Below are 12826 nucleotides of genomic sequence, written 5' to 3' on the forward strand. Positions count from 1 at the left end.
AAATTTGAGCTCAGGACAATTCCAACGAGCCCAAAACGACGTTTGTAGCTCAAGTTTACGTGGAGTAATCATCAGTTGAAAATTTGGGGGGACCCGAATTTCGGCCATTTTGGACGAAAATCGGCCTAAAAGCTAACTTTTAAGTTAGTGCAATTTTTTTTCTTGCTTTTTTCAAGAGAATTGGGCTGCCCTCCGCTGTCGCAGAGTGCATTCAAAGAAAATTTATCAAATAGATTTGAATACTTACCTATTTAATAAGTTTATCACAACAATTAGGCTAAAAGCAACTGACAGTATCCTGGCTGGTATTCAATCATATGCCACTTACAGTGGATGTGCGGCTATCATGCCATAGATGGTCATTCAAGGCACCTTGTACACGCTCCATAGGTTTTGACCAGCTGATTTGGCCATAAAACACATTGGGCCAAAAAAATTCCAAACAAGGTCAATTTTCAGTATTTTGTTTGAAATGCATAAATTATAACGTGAGCGTGCAAAATTTTACATGGTATAAGAGCATATTTTTACTCTCGCGCGAGGGCGAGTGTTTTAAAAGCAATGTACATAGACATAAGCTAGTAAGGATATAAATGAAAGCGGAGTAACTCAAATGCCTACGACCATACCATGTTGAATGCACCGGTTCTCGTCCGATCACCGAAGTTAAGCAACATTGGGCCTGGTTAGTACTTGGATGGGAGACCGCCTGGGAACACCAGGTGTTGTAGGCTTTTATTTAAAGCAAAAGTAATTCTTTTACTTTTATGCGCTAAGAGTTATTGCTGTTTAAATTTTCAAAATTTTTTGTTTTTTTTCCGTCCAAAGTTCATTTTTTTCATCTTGTTTCATAAATTTGAGCTCAGGACAATTCCAACGAGCCCAAAACGACGTTTGTAGCTCAAGTGTACGTGGAGTAATCATCAGTTGAAAATTTGGGCGGACCCGAATTTCGGCCATTTTGGACGAAAATCGGCCTAAAAGCTAACTTTTAAGTTAGTGCAATTTTTTTTCTTGCTTTTTTCAAGAGAACTGGGCTGCCCTCCGCTGTCGCAGAGTGCATTCAAAGAAAATTTATCAAATAGATTTGAATACTTACCTATTTAATAAGTTTATCACAACAATTAGGCTAAAAGCAACTGACAGTATCCTGGCTGGTATTCAATCATATGCCACTTACAGTGGATGTGCGGCTATCATGCCATAGATGGTCATTCAAGGCACCTTGTACACGCTCCATAGGTTTTGACCAGCTGATTTGGCCATAAAACACATTGGGCCAAAAAAATTCCAAACAAGGTCAATTTTCAGTATTTTGTTTGAAATGCATAAATTATAACGTGAGCGTGCAAAATTTTACATGGTATAAGAGCATATTTTTACTCTCGCGCGAGGGCGAGTGTTTTAAAAGTAATGTACATAGACATAAGCTAGTAAGGATATAAATGAAAGCGGAGTAACTCAAATGCCTACGACCATACCATGTTGAATGCACCGGTTCTCGTCCGATCACCGAAGTTAAGCAACATTGGGCCTGGTTAGTACTTGGATGGGAGACCGCCTGGGAACACCAGGTGTTGTAGGCTTTTATTTAAAGCAAAAGTAATTCTTTTACTTTTATGCGCTAAGAGTTATTGCTGTTTAAAGTTTCAAAATTTTTGTTTTTTTTTCGTTCAAAGTTCATTTTTTGTCATCTTGTTTCATAAATTTGAGCTCAGGACAATTCCAACGAGCCCAAAACGACGTTTGTAGCTCAAGTTTACGTGGAGTAATCATCAGTTGAAAATTTGGGGGGACCCGAATTTCGGCCATTTTGGACGAAAATCGGCCTAAAAGCTAACTTTTAAGTTAGTGCAATTTTTTTTCTTGCTTTTTTCAAGAGAACTGGGCTGCCCTCCGCTGTCGCAGAGTGCATTCAAAGAAAATTTATCAAATAGATTTGAATACTTACCTATTTAATAAGTTTATCACAACAATTAGGCTAAAAGCAACTGACAGTATCCTGGCTGGTATTCAATCATATGCCACTTACAGTGGATGTGCGGCTATCATGCCATAGATGGTCATTCAAGGCACCTTGTACACGCTCCATAGGTTTTGACCAGCTGATTTGGCCATAAAACACATTGGGCCAAAAAAATTCCAAACAAGGTCAATTTTCAGTATTTTGTTTGAAATGCATAAATTATAACGTGAGCGTGCAAAATTTTACATGGTATAAGAGCATATTTTTACTCTCGCGCGAGGGCGAGTGTTTTAAAAGTAATGTACATAGACATAAGCTAGTAAGGATATAAATGAAAGCGGAGTAACTCAAATGCCTACGACCATACCATGTTGAATGCACCGGTTCTCGTCCGATCACCGAAGTTAAGCAACATTGGGCCTGGTTAGTACTTGGATGGGAGACCGCCTGGGAACACCAGGTGTTGTAGGCTTTTATTTAAAGCAAAAGTAATTCTTTTACTTTTATGCGCTAAGAGTTATTGCTGTTTAAAGTTTCAAAATTTTTGTTTTTTTTTCGTTCAAAGTTCATTTTTTGTCATCTTGTTTCATAAATTTGAGCTCAGGACAATTCCAACGAGCCCAAAACGACGTTTGTAGCTCAAGTTTACGTGGAGTAATCATCAGTTGAAAATTTGGGGGGACCCGAATTTCGGCCATTTTGGACGAAAATCGGCCTAAAAGCTAACTTTTAAGTTAGTGCAATTTTTTTTCTTGCTTTTTTCAAGAGAACTGGGCTGCCCTCCGCTGTCGCAGAGTGCATTCAAAGAAAATTTATCAAATAGATTTGAATACTTACCTATTTAATAAGTTTATCACAACAATTAGGCTAAAAGCAACTGACAGTATCCTGGCTGGTATTCAATCATATGCCACTTACAGTGGATGTGCGGCTATCATGCCATAGATGGTCATTCAAGGCACCTTGTACACGCTCCATAGGTTTTGACCAGCTGATTTGGCCATAAAACACATTGGGCCAAAAAAATTCCAAACAAGGTCAATTTTCAGTATTTTGTTTGAAATGCATAAATTATAACGTGAGCGTGCAAAATTTTACATGGTATAAGAGCATATTTTTACTCTCGCGCGAGGGCGAGTGTTTTAAAAGTAATGTACATAGACATAAGCTAGTAAGGATATAAATGAAAGCGGAGTAACTCAAATGCCTACGACCATACCATGTTGAATGCACCGGTTCTCGTCCGATCACCGAAGTTAAGCAACATTGGGCCTGGTTAGTACTTGGATGGGAGACCGCCTGGGAACACCAGGTGTTGTAGGCTTTTATTTAAAGCAAAAGTAATTCTTTTACTTTTATGCGCTAAGAGTTATTGCTGTTTAAAGTTTCAAAATTTTTGTTTTTTTTTCGTTCAAAGTTCATTTTTTGTCATCTTGTTTCATAAATTTGAGCTCAGGACAATTCCAACGAGCCCAAAACGACGTTTGTAGCTCAAGTTTACGTGGAGTAATCATCAGTTGAAAATTTGGGGGGACCCGAATTTCGGCCATTTTGGACGAAAATCGGCCTAAAAGCTAACTTTTAAGTTAGTGCAATTTTTTTTCTTGCTTTTTTCAAGAGAACTGGGCTGCCCTCCGCTGTCGCAGAGTGCATTCAAAGAAAATTTATCAAATAGATTTGAATACTTACCTATTTAATAAGTTTATCACAACAATTAGGCTAAAAGCAACTGACAGTATCCTGGCTGGTATTCAATCATATGCCACTTACAGTGGATGTGCGGCTATCATGCCATAGATGGTCATTCAAGGCACCTTGTACACGCTCCATAGGTTTTGACCAGCTGATTTGGCCATAAAACACATTGGGCCAAAAAAATTCCAAACAAGGTCAATTTTCAGTATTTTGTTTGAAATGCATAAATTATAACGTGAGCGTGCAAAATTTTACATGGTATAAGAGCATATTTTTACTCTCGCGCGAGGGCGAGTGTTTTAAAAGTAATGTACATAGACATAAGCTAGTAAGGATATAAATGAAAGCGGAGTAACTCAAATGCCTACGACCATACCATGTTGAATGCACCGGTTCTCGTCCGATCACCGAAGTTAAGCAACATTGGGCCTGGTTAGTACTTGGATGGGAGACCGCCTGGGAACACCAGGTGTTGTAGGCTTTTATTTAAAGCAAAAGTAATTCTTTTACTTTTATGCGCTAAGAGTTATTGCTGTTTAAAGTTTCCAAAATTTTTGTTTTTTTTTTTCGTTCAAAGTTCATTTTTTGTCATCTTGTTTCATAAATTTGAGCTCAGGACAATTCCAACGAGCCCAAAACGACGTTTGTAGCTCAAGTTTACGTGGAGTAATCATCAGTTGAAAATTTGGGGGGACCCGAATTTTGGCCATTTTGGACGAAAATCGGCCTAAAAGCTAACTTTTAAGTTAGTGCAATTTTTTTTCTTGCTTTTTTCAAGAGAACTGGGCTGCCCTCCGCTGTCGCAGAGTGCATTCAAAGAAAATTTATCAAATAGATTTGAATACTTACCTATTTAATAAGTTTATCACAACAATTAGGCTAAAAGCAACTGACAGTATCCTGGCTGGTATTCAATCATATGCCACTTACAGTGGATGTGCGGCTATCATGCCATAGATGGTCATTCAAGGCACCTTGTACACGCTCCATAGGTTTTGACCAGCTGATTTGGCCATAAAACACATTGGGCCAAAAAAATTCCAAACAAGGTCAATTTTCAGTATTTTGTTTGAAATGCATAAATTATAACGTGAGCGTGCAAAATTTTACATGGTATAAGAGCATATTTTTACTCTCGCGCGAGGGCGAGTGTTTTAAAAGTAATGTACATAGACATAAGCTAGTAAGGATATAAATGAAAGCGGAGTAACTCAAATGCCTACGACCATACCATGTTGAATGCACCGGTTCTCGTCCGATCACCGAAGTTAAGCAACATTGGGCCTGGTTAGTACTTGGATGGGAGACCGCCTGGGAACACCAGGTGTTGTAGGCTTTTATTTAAAGCAAAAGTAATTCTTTTACTTTTATGCGCTAAGAGTTATTGCTGTTTAAAGTTTCAAAATTTTTGTTTTTTTTTTCGTTCAAAGTTCATTTTTTGTCATCTTGTTTCATAAATTTGAGCTCAGGACAATTCCAACGAGCCCAAAACGACGTTTGTAGCTCAAGTTTACGTGGAGTAATCATCAGTTGAAAATTTGGGGGGACCCGAATTTCGGCCATTTTGGACGAAAATCGGCCTAAAAGCTAACTTTTAAGTTAGTGCAATTTTTTTTCTTGCTTTTTTCAAGAGAACTGGGCTGCCCTCCGCTGTCGCAGAGTGCATTCAAAGAAAATTTATCAAATAGATTTGAATACTTACCTATTTAATAAGTTTATCACAACAATTAGGCTAAAAGCAACTGACAGTATCCTGGCTGGTATTCAATCATATGCCACTTACAGTGGATGTGCGGCTATCATGCCATAGATGGTCATTCAAGGCACCTTGTACACGCTCCATAGGTTTTGACCAGCTGATTTGGCCATAAAACACATTGGGCCAAAAAAATTCCAAACAAGGTCAATTTTCAGTATTTTGTTTGAAATGCATAAATTATAACGTGAGCGTGCAAAATTTTACATGGTATAAGAGCATATTTTTACTCTCGCGCGAGGGCGAGTGTTTTAAAAGTAATGTACATAGACATAAGCTAGTAAGGATATAAATGAAAGCGGAGTAACTCAAATGCCTACGACCATACCATGTTGAATGCACCGGTTCTCGTCCGATCACCGAAGTTAAGCAACATTGGGCCTGGTTAGTACTTGGATGGGAGACCGCCTGGGAACACCAGGTGTTGTAGGCTTTTATTTAAAGCAAAAGTAATTCTTTTACTTTTATGCGCTAAGAGTTATTGCTGTTTAAAGTTTCAAAATTTTTGTTTTTTTTTCGTTCAAAGTTCATTTTTTGTCATCTTGTTTCATAAATTTGAGCTCAGGACAATTCCAACGAGCCCAAAACGACGTTTGTAGCTCAAGTTTACGTGGAGTAATCATCAGTTGAAAATTTGGGGGGACCCGAATTTCGGCCATTTTGGACGAAAATCGGCCTAAAAGCTAACTTTTAAGTTAGTGCAATTTTTTTTCTTGCTTTTTTCAAGAGAACTGGGCTGCCCTCCGCTGTCGCAGAGTGCATTCAAAGAAAATTTATCAAATAGATTTGAATACTTACCTATTTAATAAGTTTATCACAACAATTAGGCTAAAAGCAACTGACAGTATCCTGGCTGGTATTCAATCATATGCCACTTACAGTGGATGTGCGGCTATCATGCCATAGATGGTCATTCAATGCACCTTGTACACGCTCCATAGGTTTTGACCAGCTGATTTGGCCATAAAACACATTGGGCCAAAAAAATTCCAAACAAGGTCAATTTTCAGTATTTTGTTTGAAATGCATAAATTATAACGTGAGCGTGCAAAATTTTACATGGTATAAGAGCATATTTTTACTCTCGCGCGAGGGCGAGTGTTTTAAAAGTAATGTACATAGACATAAGCTAGTAAGGATATAAATGAAAGCGGAGTAACTCAAATGCCTACGACCATACCATGTTGAATGCACCGGTTCTCGTCCGATCACCGAAGTTAAGCAACATTGGGCCTGGTTAGTACTTGGATGGGAGACCGCCTGGGAACACCAGGTGTTGTAGGCTTTTATTTAAAGCAAAAGTAATTCTTTTACTTTTATGCGCTAAGAGTTATTGCTGTTTAAAGTTTCAAAATTTTTGTTTTTTTTTTCGTTCAAAGTTCATTTTTTGTCATCTTGTTTCATAAATTTGAGCTCAGGACAATTCCAACGAGCCCAAAACGACGTTTGTAGCTCAAGTTTACGTGGAGTAATCATCAGTTGAAAATTTGGGGGGACCCGAATTTCGGCCATTTTGGACGAAAATCGGCCTAAAAGCTAACTTTTAAGTTAGTGCAATTTTTTTTCTTGCTTTTTTCAAGAGAACTGGGCTGCCCTCCGCTGTCGCAGAGTGCATTCAAAGAAAATTTATCAAATAGATTTGAATACTTACCTATTTAATAAGTTTATCACAACAATTAGGCTAAAAGCAACTGACAGTATCCTGGCTGGTATTCAATCATATGCCACTTACAGTGGATGTGCGGCTATCATGCCATAGATGGTCATTCAAGGCACCTTGTACACGCTCCATAGGTTTTGACCAGCTGATTTGGCCATAAAACACATTGGGCCAAAAAAATTCCAAACAAGGTCAATTTTCAGTATTTTGTTTGAAATGCATAAATTATAACGTGAGCGTGCAAAATTTTACATGGTATAAGAGCATATTTTTACTCTCGCGCGAGGGCGAGTGTTTTAAAAGTAATGTACATAGACATAAGCTAGTAAGGATATAAATGAAAGCGGAGTAACTCAAATGCCTACGACCATACCATGTTGAATGCACCGGTTCTCGTCCGATCACCGAAGTTAAGCAACATTGGGCCTGGTTAGTACTTGGATGGGAGACCGCCTGGGAACACCAGGTGTTGTAGGCTTTTATTTAAAGCAAAAGTAATTCTTTTACTTTTATGCGCTAAGAGTTATTGCTGTTTAAAGTTTCAAAATTTTTGTTTTTTTTTTCGTTCAAAGTTCATTTTTTGTCATCTTGTTTCATAAATTTGAGCTCAGGACAATTCCAACGAGCCCAAAACGACGTTTGTAGCTCAAGTTTACGTGGAGTAATCATCAGTTGAAAATTTGGGGGGACCCGAATTTCGGCCATTTTGGACGAAAATCGGCCTAAAAGCTAACTTTTAAGTTAGTGCAATTTTTTTTCTTGCTTTTTTCAAGAGAACTGGGCTGCCCTCCGCTGTCGCAGAGTGCATTCAAAGAAAATTTATCAAATAGATTTGAATACTTACCTATTTAATAAGTTTATCACAACAATTAGGCTAAAAGCAACTGACAGTATCCTGGCTGGTATTCAATCATATGCCACTTACAGTGGATGTGCGGCTATCATGCCATAGATGGTCATTCAAGGCACCTTGTACACGCTCCATAGGTTTTGACCAGCTGATTTGGCCATAAAACACATTGGGCCAAAAAAATTCCAAACAAGGTCAATTTTCAGTATTTTGTTTGAAATGCATAAATTATAACGTGAGCGTGCAAAATTTTACATGGTATAAGAGCATATTTTTACTCTCGCGCGAGGGCGAGTGTTTTAAAAGTAATGTACATAGACATAAGCTAGTAAGGATATAAATGAAAGCGGAGTAACTCAAATGCCTACGACCATACCATGTTGAATGCACCGGTTCTCGTCCGATCACCGAAGTTAAGCAACATTGGGCCTGGTTAGTACTTGGATGGGAGACCGCCTGGGAACACCAGGTGTTGTAGGCTTTTATTTAAAGCAAAAGTAATTCTTTTACTTTTATGCGCTAAGAGTTATTGCTGTTTAAAGTTTCAAAATTTTTGTTTTTTTTTCGTTCAAAGTTCATTTTTTGTCATCTTGTTTCATAAATTTGAGCTCAGGACAATTCCAACGAGCCCAAAACGACGTTTGTAGCTCAAGTTTACGTGGAGTAATCATCAGTTGAAAATTTGGGGGGACCCGAATTTCGGCCATTTTGGACGAAAATCGGCCTAAAAGCTAACTTTTAAGTTAGTGCAATTTTTTTTCTTGCTTTTTTCAAGAGAACTGGGCTGCCCTCCGCTGTCGCAGAGTGCATTCAAAGAAAATTTATCAAATAGATTTGAATACTTACCTATTTAATAAGTTTATCACAACAATTAGGCTAAAAGCAACTGACAGTATCCTGGCTGGTATTCAATCATATGCCACTTACAGTGGATGTGCGGCTATCATGCCATAGATGGTCATTCAAGGCACCTTGTACACGCTCCATAGGTTTTGACCAGCTGATTTGGCCATAAAACACATTGGGCCAAAAAAACTCCAAACAAGGTCAATTTTCAGTATTTTGTTTGAAATGCATAAATTATAACGTGAGCGTGCAAAATTTTACATGGTATAAGAGCATATTTTTACTCTCGCGCGAGGGCGAGTGTTTTAAAAGTAATGTACATAGACATAAGCTAGTAAGGATATAAATGAAAGCGGAGTAACTCAAATGCCTACGACCATACCATGTTGAATGCACCGGTTCTCGTCCGATCACCGAAGTTAAGCAACATTGGGCCTGGTTAGTACTTGGATGGGAGACCGCCTGGGAACACCAGGTGTTGTAGGCTTTTATTTAAAGCAAAAGTAATTCTTTTACTTTTATGCGCTAAGAGTTATTGCTGTTTAAAGTTTCAAAATTTTTGTTTTTTTTTCGTTCAAAGTTCATTTTTTGTCATCTTGTTTCATAAATTTGAGCTCAGGACAATTCCAACGAGCCCAAAACGACGTTTGTAGCTCAAGTTTACGTGGAGTAATCATCAGTTGAAAATTTGGGGGGACCCGAATTTCGGCCATTTTGGACGAAAATCGGCCTAAAAGCTAACTTTTAAGTTAGTGCAATTTTTTTTCTTGCTTTTTTCAAGAGAACTGGGCTGCCCTCCGCTGTCGCAGAGTGCATTCAAAGAAAATTTATCAAATAGATTTGAATACTTACCTATTTAATAAGTTTATCACAACAATTAGGCTAAAAGCAACTGACAGTATCCTGGCTGGTATTCAATCATATGCCACTTACAGTGGATGTGCGGCTATCATGCCATAGATGGTCATTCAAGGCACCTTGTACACGCTCCATAGGTTTTGACCAGCTGATTTGGCCATAAAACACATTGGGCCAAAAAAATTCCAAACAAGGTCAATTTTCAGTATTTTGTTTGAAATGCATAAATTATAACGTGAGCGTGCAAAATTTTACATGGTATAAGAGCATATTTTTACTCTCGCGCGAGGGCGAGTGTTTTAAAAGTAATGTACATAGACATAAGCTAGTAAGGATATAAATGAAAGCGGAGTAACTCAAATGCCTACGACCATACCATGTTGAATGCACCGGTTCTCGTCCGATCACCGAAGTTAAGCAACATTGGGCCTGGTTAGTACTTGGATGGGAGACCGCCTGGGAACACCAGGTGTTGTAGGCTTTTATTTAAAGCAAAAGTAATTCTTTTACTTTTATGCGCTAAGAGTTATTGCTGTTTAAAGTTTCAAAATTTTTGTTTTTTTTTCGTTCAAAGTTCATTTTTTGTCATCTTGTTTCATAAATTTGAGCTCAGGACAATTACAACGAGCCCAAAACGACGTTTGTAGCTCAAGTTTACGTGGAGTAATCATCAGTTGAAAATTTGGGGGGACCCGAATTTCGGCCATTTTGGACGAAAATCGGCCTAAAAGCTATTTTTTAAGTTAGTGCAATTTTTTTTCTTGCTTTTTTCAAGAGAACTGGGCTGCCCTCCGCTGTCGCAGAGTGCATTCAAAGAAAATTTATCAAATAGATTTGAATACTTACCTATTTAATAAGTTTATCACAACAATTAGGCTAAAAGCAACTGACAGTATCCTGGCTGGTATTCAATCATATGCCACTTACAGTGGATGTGCGGCTATCATGCCATAGATGGTCATTCAAGGCACCTTGTACACGCTCCATAGGTTTTGACCAGCTGATTTGGCCATAAAACACATTGGGCCAAAAAAATTCCAAACAAGGTCAATTTTCAGTATTTTGTTTGAAATGCATAAATTATAACGTGAGCGTGCAAAATTTTACATGGTATAAGAGCATATTTTTACTCTCGCGCGAGGGCGAGTGTTTTAAAAGTAATGTACATAGACATAAGCTAGTAAGGATATAAATGAAAGCGGAGTAACTCAAATGCCTACGACCATACCATGTTGAATGCACCGGTTCTCGTCCGATCACCGAAGTTAAGCAACATTGGGCCTGGTTAGTACTTGGATGGGAGACCGCCTGGGAACACCAGGTGTTGTAGGCTTTTATTTAAAGCAAAAGTAATTCTTTTACTTTTATGCGCTAAGAGTTATTGCTGTTTAAAGTTTCAAAATTTTTGTTTTTTTTTCGTTCAAAGTTCATTTTTTGTCATCTTGTTTCATAAATTTGAGCTCAGGACAATTCCAACGAGCCCAAAACGACGTTTGTAGCTCAAGTTTACGTGGAGTAATCATCAGTTGAAAATTTGGGGGGACCCGAATTTCGGCCATTTTGGACGAAAATCGGCCTAAAAGCTAACTTTTAAGTTAGTGCAATTTTTTTTCTTGCTTTTTTCAAGAGAACTGGGCTGCCCTCCGCTGTCGCAGAGTGCATTCAAAGAAAATTTATCAAATAGATTTGAATACTTACCTATTTAATAAGTTTATCACAACAATTAGGCTAAAAGCAACTGACAGTATCCTGGCTGGTATTCAATCATATGCCACTTACAGTGGATGTGCGGCTATCATGCCATAGATGGTCATTCAAGGCACCTTGTACACGCTCCATAGGTTTTGACCAGCTGATTTGGCCATAAAACACATTGGGCCAAAAAAATTCCAAACAAGGTCAATTTTCAGTATTTTGTTTGAAATGCATAAATTATAACGTGAGTGTGCAAAATTTTACATGGTATAAGAGCATATTTTTACTCTCGCGCGAGGGCGAGTGTTTTAAAAGTAATGTACATAGACATAAGCTAGTAAGGATATAAATGAAAGCGGAGTAACTCAAATGCCTACGACCATACCATGTTGAATGCACCGGTTCTCGTCCGATCACCGAAGTTAAGCAACATTGGGCCTGGTTAGTACTTGGATGGGAGACCGCCTGGGAACACCAGGTGTTGTAGGCTTTTATTTAAAGCAAAAGTAATTCTTTTACTTTTATGCGCTAAGAGTTATTGCTGTTTAAAGTTTCAAAATTTTTGTTTTTTTTTCGTTCAAAGTTCATTTTTTGTCATCTTGTTTCATAAATTTGAGCTCAGGACAATTCCAACGAGCCCAAAACGACGTTTGTAGCTCAAGTTTACGTGGAGTAATCATCAGTTGAAAATTTGGGGGGACCCGAATTTCGGCCATTTTGGACGAAAATCGGCCTAAAAGCTAACTTTTAAGTTAGTGCAATTTTTTTTCTTGCTTTTTTCAAGAGAACTGGGCTGCCCTCCGCTGTCGCAGAGTGCATTCAAAGAAAACTTATCAAATAGATTTGAATACTTACCGATTTAATAAGTTTATCACAACAATTAGGCTAAAAGCAACTGACAGTATCCTGGCTGGTATTCAATCATATGCCACTTACAGTGGATGTGCGGCTATCATGCCATAGATGGTCATTCAAGGCACCTTGTACACGCTCCATAGGTTTTGACCAGCTGATTTGGCCATAAAACACATTGGGCCAAAAAAATTCCAAACAAGGTCAATTTTCAGTATTTTGTTTGAAATGCATAAATTATAACGTGAGCGTGCAAAATTTTACATGGTATAAGAGCATATTTTTACTCTCGCGCGAGGGCGAGTGTTTTAAAAGTAATGTACATAGACATAAGCTAGTAAGGATATAAATGAAAGCGGAGTAACTCAAATGCCTACGACCATACCATGTTGAATGCACCGGTTCTCGTCCGATCACCGAAGTTAAGCAACATTGGGCCTGGTTAGTACTTGGATGGGAGACCGCCTGGGAACACCAGGTGTTGTAGGCTTTTATTTAAAGCAAAAGTAATTCTTTTACTTTTATGCGCTAAGAGTTATTGCTGTTTAAAGTTTCAAAACTTTTGTTTTTTTTTCGTTCAAAGTTCATTTTTTGTCATCTTGTTTCATAAATTTGAGCTCAGGACAATTCCAACGAGCCCAAAACGAC

The 12826-nt window shown here is 38.2% G+C and overlaps 15 non-coding genes across 15 annotated transcripts; all 15 read left to right on the forward strand.

Annotated features, from left to right (window-relative positions):
- Positions 1-615: 615 nt before the first annotated feature.
- LOC134849008 (5S ribosomal RNA) lies at positions 616-734 on the forward strand. Its single transcript, XR_010163053.1, has one exon. It is a non-coding gene; the product is annotated as a 5S ribosomal RNA (ribosomal RNA).
- A 733-nt stretch (positions 735-1467) lies between these two features.
- Positions 1468-1586, forward strand: LOC134849019 (5S ribosomal RNA). Its single transcript, XR_010163064.1, has one exon. It is a non-coding gene; the product is annotated as a 5S ribosomal RNA (ribosomal RNA).
- A 733-nt stretch (positions 1587-2319) lies between these two features.
- On the forward strand, positions 2320-2438 carry LOC134849031 (5S ribosomal RNA). The gene has a single exon (XR_010163075.1). It is a non-coding gene; the product is annotated as a 5S ribosomal RNA (ribosomal RNA).
- Positions 2439-3171: 733 nt separating this feature from the next.
- On the forward strand, positions 3172-3290 carry LOC134849042 (5S ribosomal RNA). Its single transcript, XR_010163086.1, has one exon. It is a non-coding gene; the product is annotated as a 5S ribosomal RNA (ribosomal RNA).
- A 733-nt stretch (positions 3291-4023) lies between these two features.
- Positions 4024-4142, forward strand: LOC134849053 (5S ribosomal RNA). The gene has a single exon (XR_010163097.1). It is a non-coding gene; the product is annotated as a 5S ribosomal RNA (ribosomal RNA).
- Positions 4143-4878: 736 nt separating this feature from the next.
- LOC134849065 (5S ribosomal RNA) lies at positions 4879-4997 on the forward strand. The gene has a single exon (XR_010163108.1). It is a non-coding gene; the product is annotated as a 5S ribosomal RNA (ribosomal RNA).
- Positions 4998-5731: 734 nt separating this feature from the next.
- On the forward strand, positions 5732-5850 carry LOC134849077 (5S ribosomal RNA). The gene has a single exon (XR_010163119.1). It is a non-coding gene; the product is annotated as a 5S ribosomal RNA (ribosomal RNA).
- Positions 5851-6583: 733 nt separating this feature from the next.
- Positions 6584-6702, forward strand: LOC134849089 (5S ribosomal RNA). Its single transcript, XR_010163130.1, has one exon. It is a non-coding gene; the product is annotated as a 5S ribosomal RNA (ribosomal RNA).
- A 734-nt stretch (positions 6703-7436) lies between these two features.
- LOC134849103 (5S ribosomal RNA) lies at positions 7437-7555 on the forward strand. The gene has a single exon (XR_010163143.1). It is a non-coding gene; the product is annotated as a 5S ribosomal RNA (ribosomal RNA).
- A 734-nt stretch (positions 7556-8289) lies between these two features.
- On the forward strand, positions 8290-8408 carry LOC134849114 (5S ribosomal RNA). Its single transcript, XR_010163154.1, has one exon. It is a non-coding gene; the product is annotated as a 5S ribosomal RNA (ribosomal RNA).
- Positions 8409-9141: 733 nt separating this feature from the next.
- Positions 9142-9260, forward strand: LOC134849125 (5S ribosomal RNA). The gene has a single exon (XR_010163165.1). It is a non-coding gene; the product is annotated as a 5S ribosomal RNA (ribosomal RNA).
- Positions 9261-9993: 733 nt separating this feature from the next.
- On the forward strand, positions 9994-10112 carry LOC134849137 (5S ribosomal RNA). The gene has a single exon (XR_010163176.1). It is a non-coding gene; the product is annotated as a 5S ribosomal RNA (ribosomal RNA).
- Positions 10113-10845: 733 nt separating this feature from the next.
- On the forward strand, positions 10846-10964 carry LOC134849148 (5S ribosomal RNA). The gene has a single exon (XR_010163187.1). It is a non-coding gene; the product is annotated as a 5S ribosomal RNA (ribosomal RNA).
- A 733-nt stretch (positions 10965-11697) lies between these two features.
- Positions 11698-11816, forward strand: LOC134849159 (5S ribosomal RNA). Its single transcript, XR_010163198.1, has one exon. It is a non-coding gene; the product is annotated as a 5S ribosomal RNA (ribosomal RNA).
- A 733-nt stretch (positions 11817-12549) lies between these two features.
- On the forward strand, positions 12550-12668 carry LOC134849171 (5S ribosomal RNA). The gene has a single exon (XR_010163210.1). It is a non-coding gene; the product is annotated as a 5S ribosomal RNA (ribosomal RNA).
- Positions 12669-12826: the final 158 nt, after the last annotated feature.

This window comes from Symsagittifera roscoffensis, chromosome 6 (assembly GCF_963678635.1).
Source record: "Symsagittifera roscoffensis chromosome 6, txSymRosc1.1, whole genome shotgun sequence".
In the NCBI taxonomy this organism is placed as follows: Eukaryota; Metazoa; Xenacoelomorpha; order Acoela; family Convolutidae; genus Symsagittifera; species Symsagittifera roscoffensis.